Source organism: Panthera uncia, chromosome E1 (genome assembly GCF_023721935.1).
Source record: "Panthera uncia isolate 11264 chromosome E1, Puncia_PCG_1.0, whole genome shotgun sequence".
Lineage (NCBI taxonomy): Eukaryota > Metazoa > Chordata > Mammalia > Carnivora > Felidae > Panthera > Panthera uncia.
In genome coordinates, this window is record NC_064814.1 from 44,696,438 (window position 1) to 44,711,495 (window position 15,058).

At 41.7% G+C, this 15,058-nt stretch overlaps 1 protein-coding gene and 1 pseudogene across 3 annotated transcripts in view; one reads left to right on the forward strand and one right to left on the reverse strand.

Moving 5' to 3' along the window:
- The window catches only part of SMG6 (SMG6 nonsense mediated mRNA decay factor), a 227,433-nt gene that overhangs the window by 73,968 nt on the left and 138,407 nt on the right, over positions 1-15,058 (reverse strand). The gene's annotated exons all lie outside the window — the stretch shown is intronic.
- On the forward strand, positions 12,112-12,220 carry LOC125926879 (dolichyl-diphosphooligosaccharide--protein glycosyltransferase subunit 4-like; annotated as a pseudogene).

Sequence of the window (15,058 nt, forward strand, 5' to 3'; positions counted from 1 at the left end):
TATAAACATGGAATTTTTTTTTTTAAGTTTGTTTATTTATTTTGAGAGAGACAGAGACAGTGTGTGCGGGGGAAGAGGCCAGAAGGAGAGGAGAGAGAATCCCAAGCAGACTCCGCAGGGCCAGTGCGCAGAGCCTGACGCAGGGCTTGAACTCAGGAAACCGTGACATCATGACCTGAGCTGAAATCGAAAGAAGGATGCTTAGCTGACTGAGCCACCCAGGCACCCTGTGAAAATGGAATTTAACAAGGGAATTCAAATCGCTAATTAATAAATGAAGAAATGTTTAACCCCTCTAGTAATAAGGAAAACAAAAAATAAAACATGACAGGTTTTAAAACCATCAAGTTGGCAAAAATTAAGTTTGGAAAATGCCTAGTTTTGGTGAGAATGTAGAAGAGTTGGAACTCATCTGCTTTTCTAGGTAGTGTGAAGTGGTATGATCACCTTGAAAAACAATCTGGCAACAGCTAGCAAAGCTGATGGTGAGCATGCCTTACAACGCGGCAGCTCTGCTTCTAGATACATTTTTTAGAGAATCTCCTATGTTATACCAAGAGACTGCAGTATTGTTGGCAGTTCTAAAAAATTGTGCATCTGTAATACAGTTCAATAAGTTGTGGTATATTCATACAATGGATTAGTATACATCAGTTAAAATGAAAGAAACAGAACGACGCACATCAACATAAATAAATCTAGAAGCTGTAATGCTGAGTAAGAAAAGCAAAGTAGATGATAATCACAGTAGGTCATGTGTATAAAGTCTAAACATGCAAAAATCATACTATATTGTTTATGGGTATGTGTATATATATATATATATATATATATATATATATATATATATAAGATATACAGATACAATGAATTCAGGATGGTGGCTACCTTTAGGGAAGGAGAAAGAGAAATGGGATCCTAGAGGGATAAAGAAGGAGTTTTAACTGTATCTATAATGTATTATTTCTTTTAAAAATGAGTGGAATGTACCCAGGTGTTTGTTAACTATTCTGTTTTTCTTTACGTAAGAATTGCTAAAAAAACCAAAAAACCAAAAAACCAAAACCAAAACAAAACAAAACAAAAAAATCCCAAACAACTGAGTAGAGATCACGACTGTTACCAAGATAGTTCTAAGTTGCACCAAGGTGGATGGAGGTCAGCCTCTGCTTGTGATCACCATTCACCATCAGCTCTTCTACTCTAAGGGTGGTAAAATAGTAGCTCAAAGTAGTACGGTATGTGGAACAGGTTATGTGACAGATTCAATCCACTCCCCCAGTCAGTCTTTCATCAAATTTCCCCATTTTATTTCCTCCATGGTATTTAACATAAGCTGAATTTATTTGGCTTATTTCTTTACTAGATTTTTGCCTGTCTCCCTTTAACTAGGACATAAGATCCATGAGGTAAGAGACAGTATCTGTCTCATTCACTACAGAATTCCTAGTACTATGAATAGTGCCTGGAAAACAGTAAGTGCTCAATAAATATCTTATGTTCAATTAATGTCAGGAGTCAAGACTACCAGAGTATGTTAAGGGGAGATGTCCAACCCTGGCACAGAAGCCCAGGTTAAATATGGACTGTAAGTTCAAGCACCAATCTCTCTGGGGGGTCCACGGGGAAGAGTCCAGCCACAGTCACAACTAGAACACTGAAACAGGGGGCTTGAGAGTGAAGAGAAAATACAAATTTAAATTTGGAAACAAAATTTCTATTAACAAGATATAGAAACTTCAAGCCTCTGGATTCTCTACAGACACCTAATTAATTTCCCAGCACAATCTTCTCATGCAAGTTCCAACATGAGTTCAGGGATATGAACTTTCTAAAAACCTAAATAAAGCATGCCACTTAATCTCTTTTTCCAGGCTCCAGTTTTGGAGAAGAACAGGAGGAAAGGGAACAGGGAATGAAAAAACAAGAAGACACATCAAATGTATTGCTTTTATTAGCACAGCTTCCGAATAATCCCAAGGAGGAGAATGGCATGCCTGTAGGATGTGTCTGGAAAAGCTCTTCCCCTGGGCTGTGATGGGGGCCACCACCCACCTTTAGGCAATTACGGCACCTCCTCAAGAGGCTCTGTACAGTAGCAGTGGTTCAAATGGGCTCTGGGGTTAGAGTTCTTGGGCTTGAATTCTGACTCTGCCATTTTCTACCTGTGCAACCTTGGGCAAGCCAATTAATGGTTCTATACTTCAGTCTCCTTAAGTAAAATGGTGGCTAGTAAAGGTACCTACTGCATAGGGTTGTGAGGATGAAATGTTTTCATGCATGTAAAGCTCTCAGTATAGCAAACCCTCAATAAATGGTAGCTTTTATTGTAATTGTTCATCTGGAAGAGAGGGGCCTTATGTTTAATTCTTTGGAAAAACTGCTTGCCCTGGAGACTTGGATGACTAAATCATTAGCTAATGAAACAGAGGCAACAGGAAACAGTGCAAAAGCACTAGACCAAAATTCAAAATGCCTGTTAGTGCAGAGATTGCCAGTTAACTCCCAATACCCGGTCTCCTCCTCTTTAGTAAAAGAACTTGTCCTCTTCCTCCATTGTGCTGCCCACTGATGCCCTAGCGGCCATCCTGGGATGAGGCCACATCCTAGGATATTGGCGTAGTGAGCTGCAAGAGGCCTCAGCATCTCCCAACTTGGTGGAGCCTTCACATTAGCCTTGGACTGCCTAGTTCTGGACTCTGATGTGAGAGAATAAAATTTTATGTGTGTAGGACTTTGGAGTCCTACACACATTCAAACTTAATGATATATCTCGGTTCTGACCTATTACTATAATACACTTGTAGATAAACTGGTCTTAGTTTTCTCTCCTATAAAATGTGGATGATACTTTATAGAGTAGTGGAAATCAAGCGAAACAACACATCATAATAGCACTATGTAAAAGGATAATGTAATTGTTATCAATGGAAACGAGAGAGACACTCAGGAAGGAAACACAGGTATGATAATGATAGATGGGAAACACAAAGATACAGACTTAGAAAAGGATTAGAAAAAGTCCAGGAATAGACATTGTGCTTATTTGACTATGAAAAGTTCTTACAGAAGATCATGAAAGCTGATCACTCAGGAGAAATAACCTGTATTCTGCATCCTATAAAATACATTGTTAAATTATCTCAATAGGAATCTCGTTATCTACCATTCTTTGCAGTCCACTATCTCTGATCCTGAATCATTCCTAATTAGATGAGTTTTGCCCTTCAAATCCCAGTGTCTCCCTTTCTATATTCTTCCTGTCATTACCCCCAATCTTATAACAATCAAGTCATACTTCTTTTTTTTTTTTAATTTTTTTTAACGTTTTTTTATTTATTTTTGAAACAGAGAGAGACAGAGCATGAACGGGGGAGGGGCAGAGAGAGAGGGAGACACAGAACTGGAAGCAGGCTCCAGGCTCCGAGCCATCAGCCCAGAGCCCGACGCGGGGCTCGAACTCACGGACCGTGAGATCGTGACCTGAGCTGAAGTCGCACGCTTAACCGACTGAGCCACCCAGGCTCCCCCAAGTCATACTTCTTGACTTTATCACAAAGCAGAGCTGTCTAACAAAACTTTCTACCAATGATAAAAATTTTCTATACCTGCTCTCAACAATATGGTAGCCATTAGTCACATGTTGCTATCAACCACTTGAAATGTGGCTAGTGTGACTGAAGAACTAAATTTTGAATTTTATTTAATTTTAAGTAATTTAAATTTAAATAGACTCATATGGCTAAGTGGCTACTGTTTCTGGAGAGTGCAGTCTGCAGAGAAAGCTCTAGGAAAGAAGGAAATTGTGTCATTTCCTCATTCCTATTTGATCTCATTTCTTCACAATACCTATGCTAAAAAGCTTTTTCTTAGCCTATTCCTGATGGCCCTAAATCCTTGGAGAGTCCCAATTTCCCTATTTGGGATTTGGGTAATTATTACCTTCTTTTCAGAGGGATAAGCACATTTGTTCAATACACACACACACACACACACACACACACACACACACAAAGTCCTGAGTGAGACAAACGTCCTTCCGGAAAGCTTTATCGAACATGCCAGAATGACTGGTTTCAGTGAATCCACCAAAAAATGTACAAAAGAGGATTACTTCCCCGAAAAGGATAGACTCTTTTTAGGCTCTGTGGTCTATTTATTATTTAATTTATTTAAGAGAGAGAGAATGCACAAGTTGGGGAGTGGGGAGGAGAGTAGTGGAAGTGGGGGGAGAGAGGGAAGGAGAGAGAGAGAGAGAGACAGAGAGAGAGAGAGAGAGAGAGAGAAGCTCAGTGCAGAGCCTGACATGGGGCTCAATCCCACGACCTTGGGATCATGACCTGAGCTGAAAAAAATCAAGAGTCAGATGCTCAACCAACTGAGCCACCCAGGCACCCCTGGCTCTGTGGTCTAAAGACATCAGAAGTTCAATTACCCTTCTTGATAAGTCCTTATATATCCAATATACGTCTAGTATGTTTTTTAATTAAAACAGGTGGAGAAACAGGCAAGTTCTGCTCCTCAGAGAAGATCAAACTAAAAGAAATGGCCTGAAGCAATGTTACTGACCATGGAAGGCTTGGTATAGTAAATAAAGCTGTCAAAATAAGCCATCTGTCAAGTTGAGGAATTAGTATCTTCGTGATGGGGGATGGGAGGTTGGCTAAAATAATAGTGCAGGTAATTTAAGTTCTTATGAAGGACTGGTACCCTCTCAACAATGCAAACTCAGTCTCATGAAGTAAAACTCAACAATTTACTGGCTTGTTCTGTCTGCCTGGACAACTCTAGGCATTTCTAAGTAAGATCGTTATGTTTCATTTTAGGACTAGGAAAATTCTCTTAAGTATCTACTATTAATCTGATGGGCAAGACAGAGAAGAAGCTCCAGAGGAAGAGGGTCCCAGAGGTGGTGATAATACAGACAAATGACTTTCTAGTTTCAAAAACACACACTAGAACAAATACCCTGACCCTGATGACCCCTCCAGGCTGCTACTCAGGTGCTCATGTTTTAGATGTGAGCAAAAGTGTAACTCCTTCAAAAACTCCTTGATGTGAATCCAAGAAATGATGTGACAGTACTTGCTGCAGATTTCCCTTGGAGGCATACCAGTATGACCTTTTTCAAATGCAAATTAGCTGTCAGGTTTCTTGGGGAGGAGTTTAAAGAAAAGACATCACTATGCTCTGATCTGAAGAGTATGGTGAACCTGGACTAAGTGAGAAGGAGGGACAAAGGACACCCGGAGAATGACCCCTGTGAGAAAAGTCCATGGGACTGGTTGGGACAGAACTTGATAAGAAATGGAAATCTGTGGCTTTGCAGAGTCTTGCTTGAGTTGGACCAACTTGATTTTGGCAACCCCTCCCCCTCCTAAGTTAGCTCAGGTATTCGTTGATCTTAGTACAGAATCCAGAAGTCCCCTAGACCTCTAAGCGAGCTCTCCCTGGTATTTAGGGCAGGAGTGCCTGTAAACCATGTCATCCAGTTATGCCACACTGGCTCTTACTCACATAGAAAATATTTATCAAGCCCTCATGAGATCTGTAGCACCACACTAGACACTCAGGGATGTCTATGAGAGAGCAGCTTCAAGGAACTCGCAATTTAATGTTCTGTTTGTAGTCTTAAAGGCAGATGCAGGCAGAAAGGGGTGAGAGGGGACCCAGAAGAACTGTGTCCACACTCAGAAAATACCGCTGATCTTTCTAGGAGTTGTTGTCCCACAACACGGAAATAGTTATTTAGTAGGAGGTGGTGGGAAACCCTGGAATTTGAGAAATGAGAGAAAAAAAATGTGGAGTAAAGGCAGGTAGTAGTTGGGATTAATGAAAATGACAGAGTGGAAGTTTTAGACTCTCAAATATAAAGGCCAGTGAAAGGAGGAGGCCTGGAAATTGAAACATGCCTAGATTAAGGAGCCCGTCCCATCTACAGGAAGTTTATCCCTAACATCTAAATAGTCATGTTTTAAAATCAACAAGTTTGCTGGTTTTCAGCTGCCACTGACCGGAACCCCCAGCGGCTCTGGCCCACAGTGTAGACAGACTGTGCCCAGCCGGACTAGATGAAGACATGTAGCCGGAAGTCAGCCAGCCAGCCCAACCCCTCCCAGCCTTGGGAGGAGTTTGAGCAAAATGCTACCCGGCTATGAGTAGTAGGCAAGATGGTTTAACCCTAGCGGCACGGAGCTATACCTAGGCCCCCGCATCTCAATCAGTAGATTCAGAGAGTGGACTGAGACCCAAGGGGACTCCAAGAATGAGAACAGAACCCCACCAGCAAAGTGCACCAGGACCTGTGGTCCTCCAATGCTTTCCCTCCTTGTCCACTGCAGTTGCATATTCACGTTCACAGTCACGTATTTTTAAAAATTGATATAATTATCTCCTAGAAATTACTGTATGTAGCCTCTTGGGATCTAAAGCAATTAAGTGAAGATAAATTTCTTTCATGGAGCAAGCTGTCAAAGGATGAAGCAATTTCATTCCCCATTTGAAGTGGAAGCTTTGGGTCATGCATGGTTTATTTGAAACAATGCCATCACCTAAAGCTGCTGATCTTATCTCTAACTCCGTTCTCCATTTCAAACTGCTGGAGATATGCAGCGTGGCACTGCCTGAAGTTATGACATCTGGCTCAAGGCCAGCAACAGAACAAGCCAGCTCCTCTTCTAGGGTTTAAGTATAAGAGGACAGAAACCATATTAAAAGAAGATAACTATATAGGTGAAGTCTGTTAAACCCTGAAGAGGGGAGAAGTTCCCAAGGCATCAGTTGTGACTACAGAGGCACCCTAACAAAAGGGAAGTGGTACAAGAAGCAGGCAGGAACGCCCCCCAAAGGGGGTAGGGTGAAATACATGCTGAGGAACGAGCTTTTTCTCTTCTGGGAGACACCAAACCCAACCAACAGTGGGGCCTATTTCATGAACCCCGGCCTGATAGGTGGAAAGCATACCAGGCTGAGAATCAGAAGCTCCGGGTTCTAATTCCAGCACTATATAAGACTGTGTGTGAGATTTATAGGAAAGTTCTCATTAACTGTTCTTCTTTTGAATCGCAGCTGGTACTTTATTTAAAAAAAAAATTCTGCATAACCATGTTTTATTTATTTTACAACATACCAGTCAATGTGCTATCTAGGTAATAGTATTCAAAGTATTTTTTAAGCCACTGAAACATTCTTCAGGTGAAATCCACGCACGTCAGACCATGTCTGAGTGTTGCTTTCGAAAGGAACTTTGAAGAACTAGAATTGGCTTTCAAGTGTCGTTGCACTGGAATCACCAGAAGAAACTTGTTGAAAGTGATTGCTGGGTTCCCCTCTCAGAGTTTCTGATTCACGGCTCTAAAACATTACACACTTAACATGTTCTCAGGGGGATCTCATGCTGCTGGTCCTAGTACTACAATTTGAGAACCAGTGGTATAGAGGAATGTGGCCAAGAGAATTTCAATCTAGAATTGAAATGTCCAATACACTAGCCACTAGCCACATGTGGATATTTCAGTTTAATTAAAATCTCTGTTTCTCAGCTGCACTAGTCACATTTCAAGTACTCAAGAGTCACAAGTGTCTAGTGGTTACCATATAGGATAGGATACTGTGGAAACAGATCAGTTCTATTATCACAGATAGTTCTATGGGATAGTGTTGGTCAAGAATCTATTTGATTTTGGGGCACCTGGCTCAGTCGGAAGAGTGTACAACTCTTGATCTCAGGGTCATGAGTTTGAGCCCCATACTGGGTATAGAGATTACTTAAATAAATATTAAAAAAAAAAAAAAAAAGGATCTATTTGATTTCTCTGGTGAATGTTTAGCCCAAAGAAGATAAAACTTAAGGGGAATTTCACATTTGCTAAGATGTGTCAGTATTAAAGCCTGGGTGGCTCAGTCGGTTGAACACCTGACTCTTGATTTCAGCTCAGGTCATGCCCCATGTTAGACTCTGTGCTGATAGCACAGAGCCTTGCTTGTGATTCTCTCTCCCTCGCTCTCTGCCCCACCCCTACCTGCACATGCATGTGCACTCTCTCTCTCTCTCTCTCTCTCTCAAAAATAAACATTAAACAAAAAGTCTTTGTAACACCAAAGTGCAACATAAGAAAAACTAAATAAAATAGATCTCATCAAAATTTAAAAATTTTCAATAAAGTGAAAAGACAATCAGCCCATAGAAAGGGAAAAAATATTTGCAAATCATATGTCTGATAATGGACTTTATCCAGAATATAAAAAGAACTCCTGCAACTCAACAATAAAAGACAATCCAATTTTTAAAATGGGCAAACTATCTGAATACACATTTCCCCACTTTTATAAAATCTTTACAAAATACTTTCACAGACCTGATCATCCCTTTTTATCCTCTTTGAGATCGATAAGGTAGTTAAAGGTTTCCTAGTTTTATTCAAAAAGACAAAAGCCCAGAGAGGTTATATGAATTGTCCAAGACCACACAACCAGCCTATAGCAGAGTCAGGATCAGAGCTCACATTTGACACTTTCTTTTATTCTACTTTGCCCTCCTTTGGCTCAGAGGGAAAAAACTAATGCTCAGGTATCCCACAGGCAATCAAGTGAGAAGGTAGAAACTGTATTTTTTAAATGTATACAATTAAGTAAGCACATAATAAAGACATTCAACATTATTAGTCATTAAGGAAACGCACATCAAAGCCACACAGGGATATCACTTCACACCCACTAGGATGGCTATTATCAAAAAACCAGAAAATAAAGTGTTGGTGAAGATGTGGAAAAACTGGAATCCTTGTGTACTGCTGGTAGGAATTTAAATGGTGCAGACCCGTGGAAAGCAGTTATGGCAAGTCCTCCAACTCAACACAGAAGCACCATACGATCCGGCTATTCCACTTCTGTGTACACATCCACAAGATGTGAAAGCAAGGGCTGGAACAGGTTATTTGTATGCTGGCCGTGTTCACAGCAACATTATTCACAATTGCCAAAAGGTAGAAGCAACCCAAACGTCCATCCCATGGAACAGATACAAAATATAGTGTATATACACAAGGGAATATTACTCAGCCTTAAAAAAGGCAGAAATTTTGACATGTACCACAACAGGATGAACCTTAAAGATGTTATGCTAAGTAAAATAAGCCAGTCACAAAAAGACAAATATTGAATGATTTCACTTATATGAGGTTTGTAGTCAAATTCAGAGCAGAAATAAAATGATGGTTACCAGAGGCTGGGAGAGGGAGGAAATGGGGAGTTGGTGTTTAATGGGTATAGTTTCAGCTGGGGAAAATGAAAAAATCCTGGAGATGGATGGTGGTGATGGTTGCAAAACAACATGAATATATTTAATGCCACAGAACTGTACACTTAAAAATGGTAAATTTTGTATTATGTATATTTTAACAATTATAATTTTAAAAATGGAATAACTTTCTTTTTTTTGAGAGAGAGAGAGAGCACGTTTATATGAGCAGGGGAGAGGGAGAGAGAGAGACGAGCAGGGGAGAGAGGGAGAGGGAGAGGGAGAGAGAGAGAGAAACAGAGCATGCGCAGGGGAGGGGATGGGAGAGAGGGAGACATAGAAATCTGAAGCAGGCTTCAGGCTCCGAGCTGTCAGCACAGAGCCCGACACCAGGCTCAAACTCACAAACTGTGAGATCATGACCTGAGGCCAAAGTCGGATGCTTAAGCCATCGAGCCACCCAGGTACAGAGAGAGAGAGAGAGAGAGAGAGAGAGAGAGAGAGAGAGAGAATTTTTTTTTTTTAACGTTTATTTATTATTGAGAGACAGAGAGACACAGAGGAGGGGCAGAGAGAGGGGGAGACACAGAATCTGAAGTAGGCTCCAGGCTCTGAGCTATCAGCACAGAGCCCGACGCGGGGCTTGAACTCACAAACTGTGAGATCAAGACCTGAGCCAAAGTCGGCCGCTTAACCAACTGAGCCACCCAGGCGCCCCGAGAGAGAGAGAATCTTAAGCAGGCTCTACACTGAGCCCCGACATGAGGCTTGATCCCGTGACCCTGGGATCGTGACCTGAGCCGAAATCAAGAGTTGAACATTCAATGAACTGAACCATCCAGGTGCCCCAAAATGAGCCCGTTTTAAATAAAACTTTGATTAAAGGAAAACCTTCCTTCCTAGTTCCTCACCCTCTTGAAATGTCTGGTATAGCCATTTTCCAGCTCCTGGCATTGACAACGTAAGGAAGAACAGATTAAAGCTATCAGTGAACCAACAAGTGCCCTATGACCCTGGCATATTTGGAGCAAAAAAGCAACCTATGCAGGCTTGTAGTTACTCTTTGATTTCATGGTCTGATTCTCAAGGCCAAAAACGATCTTCGACTCTTGTCTGTGTGAAATTCCGAGTTAAAGGAAGGAACAACAAAGCCTCTCTTCAGTCATCTGCTTATGAGTTGGGCCCTCCAGGAAACAGAGCTGACTCTTAGTTCTCAAAGGCTAAAACTTACCTTATATCAAAATGTAAGCCAGTGGCAAAACACTGATTCCAATATTTAAGTTCCATGTCCACAGGGCTTTAACATTCTCACAGGGTGGGTCCTGCTCATGTTGGTAATTCTGAAAGGCAGAAATGCCTGTTCTTTTATGTTAAGTTTAACCCAAGGGCTAGAAAGGACATAGACTGCATTCTGAGATGAGTTCTTGGGGGGTGGGGGACAACCCTTCCATACTCTTGAGCATCGAGGGCCTAGTATCAATGCATCAGACAGATGATGTTAGTACTTTCTATTGTGTTCATCAAGATCCCCCAAAAGAACACAGCTGTGTCCCCGCCTAGTCAGGAGTAGCTAGTGGTTCAGAAGGTTTTGTTCTCTTGACTCCCAGATGCTATGAAAGTGATCAGACCCAACTCTGATGGCCATCTCGAGATATTCTTTATACGCTGTTCCTAGAGTGAGAAGGCAAATCACTACAGATCTCTGCCTATACGAAATTTAACTCTAAGGTAGTAAGACATGTTTTTAAAAAATCAAAAATGAGTATCGGCGTAATCAGGCTATACTTGGTAGTTACACCTCATACTGAGGTGGTGAAATACTCTTTCCCCTAACTTGCAAGCCCAGATCTCACTGGAGTGTGGAGGAGGATTTTTTTTTTTTTTTTTAATATCCATAACCCAGCTGTGACACTTCCTTCCATCTCTACCTGTACATCTGTTTCCTACAGAGTGCTGCTGCCTCAAGTGAGATGCGTGAGGCTTCTGTAGATGCTGGGGAACAAGATGGAACAAAAATGCTTCACACCTGGCTCCCAAATTACAGGAACGCTGGACTGGGGCCAACATAAGCTGGCACAGCACCAGCTGAAATGGACATCAATTAAGAAGCCTGTCATCTTTCAAGACTGCAGGGTCTTTTTTCACTCTGCGATCCGCACTGCTCCACAAACCAGCCGCGGCACCACTGGTAGAGTTTTCCAGATGGGATCATTTCCCTTAGATTCCACACTTGCAGATTTATTGCAGAACTTGTTTTTAACCCCTCCCTTTGTTTTTAAAGCCTGAACTATTATTCTACAGTACAACTTTATCTTTAATTGAATTTATTTGTCCTTAGTAAAGTGAGAAATTTGTACCTACATGAGCAGAAACAGTTGTAAGCCTGACTAAAAGATGTTTTGTTTACAAAAAGACATTTGAATAAACGTATTTGAATAAATAACTGAGATTAGTGACGGGTCAGAAATTCTTCTCTCTCTATACATCTCTCCTATTGGGGTCAAAAGCCACAAAGCCTTGACCAGACTACATTATCCTGGAGAACTGGACAGACCTAGAGAGCTAAAGCAGCCTTTCTCTGACCATCACATGCAGTGTGACCCATGTCATGTGCAGAAAGGAAAGAAACTCTGCTAGCGTCTAGTCAGTGGCAAATGCTCTTTAAGAAAAATAAAGACTTTAAGAGTGTCAGCAATTAGGGGCCACCTGACTGGCTCAGTCAGTGGAACAGGCGACTCTTGATCTCGGGGTTGTGGGTTCGAGCCCCACGGTGGGTGTAGAGATTACTTAAAAATAAAATCTTAAAAAAAAAAAAAAAAAGCGTCGGCAATTAAAAAGTGGCAAGAGTCCGGGAGCAAGCCCAGCCGGTCAGGATGATCACAGAAGTGCAGCTCGCCTTCTTCGCCAACGTGCTGGGTGTGTTGCTCATCCTGCTGGCTGTTCTCTTATCACTACGTGGCTGTCAACAATCCCAAGAAATAGGAATGAAAGTGGCTTCTCTGCCCTGGGGCTCCAGGACGTAGTCTGAGGCAAGATGGAGGGTGGGAGGGGCCTTCACACTTCACTTCATCCCTCCACCCATCACAATATACAAAGCAGCTATAACTGGATCTTTCCAAACAACCTGCATTTCCTCAAAGTCTTCCTGAACCCTACAGAACAAGAAGCTGCCGCCAAGTAAGGTCCTGTATAGAGGCTTTCTTTTCTACTCCCTCTCTGCAGTATAAAAATATAGATATACTTTTTCCAAAAGGGACGAGATTACAAATACTACCTTTTCTTGTCTTTTGTCCAATGGGGCATGACATATTTCCTCCCCTGTACCTAAGTGGGCTGCCTTGTGGAAAAGAATTCCATGCAACATGAAAGAGTCCCATGATAAATAAATATCTCGTCCACATTTAATGCATGTTCTAAGAACTGAATTCCACTGCCTCAGGGGGCTGCCTGTTGCTGCCAATTTGCTTCTCATGGCAGAACCCTGTGTGGCAGAGCCCTGACTAGGCTCTGCCGATGCTTGTTTGGAAAAGAGTCCAGCTGGAGATGAAAGAAGCTCTTCAAAGTGGGTGACTCCTCGGAGGCTATCACTTTAGGGCTTGGGAATGATTACTTATCAAAACCGCCTTCAGTCTGGAATACATTCTGGGCAAGCAGCTGGTCTGCCCTCTTGGGCGTTCCACTGGACTGTGCAGAGCTGGATTTGGAGTGATGGCAGAAACTGAAGAACCCGGTTGAAGGCAAGAGCCCCAAATCCACATCGTAGGTAGGGACAGGAGAGAGAGAAGGGATTTTAAAAAGCTTCAGACATCTGTCTGCACAATTCCATCTTGGCCCACCCGTCTCCCCCTTCTTTTATTTTAAATAAACAGCTTCAAAAGGGGTGGTCCTCACATCTTTCTGCTGACTAAGGTCTCGATTTCCTTACTTTCCTCTACCAAGAGAGCCTGAAACCTCTAGCTCTCAGCATTTAATCAGTCAAAACCTAGTCTCTAAGTGAAAAGACAAGCTAGACCAAGAGAATATTTATGACACATATATAGCAGATGAAGGACTTGCATCCAGATTATATAAAGACCTCTCAAAACTCAGTCAGAAAACAAACAATACAATTTAAAAATAGGCAAAAGATCTGAAGATACTTTACCAAAGATATACAGAGGGCAAATAAACACACGAAGAGATGCTCAACATCATTAGCCATCAGAGAGATGCAAATTAAAACCACAATGAGATATCTAGTAGAATGACTTAAACACATACACACACACATAAAATGTGGAATCAAATGCTGGCAGGGCTGTGGACGAACTGGAATTCTCATACACGCCTGCTGGGAATGTGAAATGGTACAGCCACCTTGGAAAAGTTTGGCAGTTTGTAACAAAATTAAACATACACTTACCAACTGATGCACACATTCATTCCTAGCTATTTACCCAAGTGCAATGAAAACTTAAGTTCCCATAAAAACCTATACATGAATGTTTGTAGTAGTTCATTCATAATCGCCTAAACTGCAAACAACCCAAATGTTCATCAACTGGTGAATGGATAAGCAAATTGTGGTCTATTCATATAATGGAATACTACTCTGAAACAAAAAAGAACGGATTACTGATCTAGGCAACAGCATGGATGAATCTCATATGCATTATGCTGAGTGAATGAAGCCTCGAAAGCTAACTACTATCTGGTTTAATGTATATGACATTCTGGAAAAGGCAAAGTCGTCCCTATGACAGAAAAAAAGATCAGAGGTGACTAGGGGTGAAGGGGTTGGTTGCATGAGGGGGTTTTTGTGGATGACAGAAATGCTCTGTATCTTAATTGTGGTGACAGTTACATGACTGTATGTCAGAAACTGTGTAACAAAGAATTGATTTAAAAAAAAATTTTTTTAATGTTTATTTGTTTTTGAAGGGGGGGAGGGTTGGGGCAGAAAGAGAGGGAGACACAGAATCCAAAACAAGCTCCAGGCTCTGAGCTGTCAGCACAGAGCCCGACGCGGGGCTTGAGCTCACGAACTGTGAGATCATGACCTGACCTGAGCCGAAGTCAGATTCTTAACTAACCGAGCCACCCAGGCGCCCCACAAAGAGTGGATTTTAACGTGTGTAAACAAACATATTTGGGTCTCTGGGGATGGGAATGAACTAGGGACACATCGCCGCACTCTGTGATCGGGGACAACTGGGAACGCATGCAGTTAAAGTGTGACAGGGCTGGACACAGAGCCCATTTTCACCCTGAAATTAGAGGCGACATTAAAACAGACCCAGATTTCTGTTGGCATAAAAAGAACTTTATATACTCTTTGTCCCCAACACTTTTCATTGTTGCTGGGACAATGCAATCTTCTTTAACGCAGATAAAAAGATACCAAGTCCCGGCCTGGTTTTCCTCCTCCCCTTTCATTTCCTGTTTCATTTGGGCAGAGATCTCTGTTTCTACAAAGGGCAAAGTAGATTCAAGTTTAAAGGATGTGGGAGAAAGCAGAGATTTAGGCTTAACTGGAGGCCTCTTGGTCTGAACAGGTTAAGGTGCGCAGAACCTAACAAAAAACTAAATCCTGAAACATTTTTTAAAAATAATAAACACCTGTCAAGCTCTAATTAAAAGTATTCTCCACAAAATCTCTGTTGTGTTGTCATTGAGTGAGGTCAAAATACAAAGTATACCTGTAATAATAAAGTTTCCTTTCATATCATTATCTAATAGTGAAATGATGGGGATGGGCACCTCCAAAGGGGCAATATTTTCAAAGGAAAATTATACCTCTTATAACGTGGTCACAGGTCCACAGGGAGCGAGAAGGCTGAG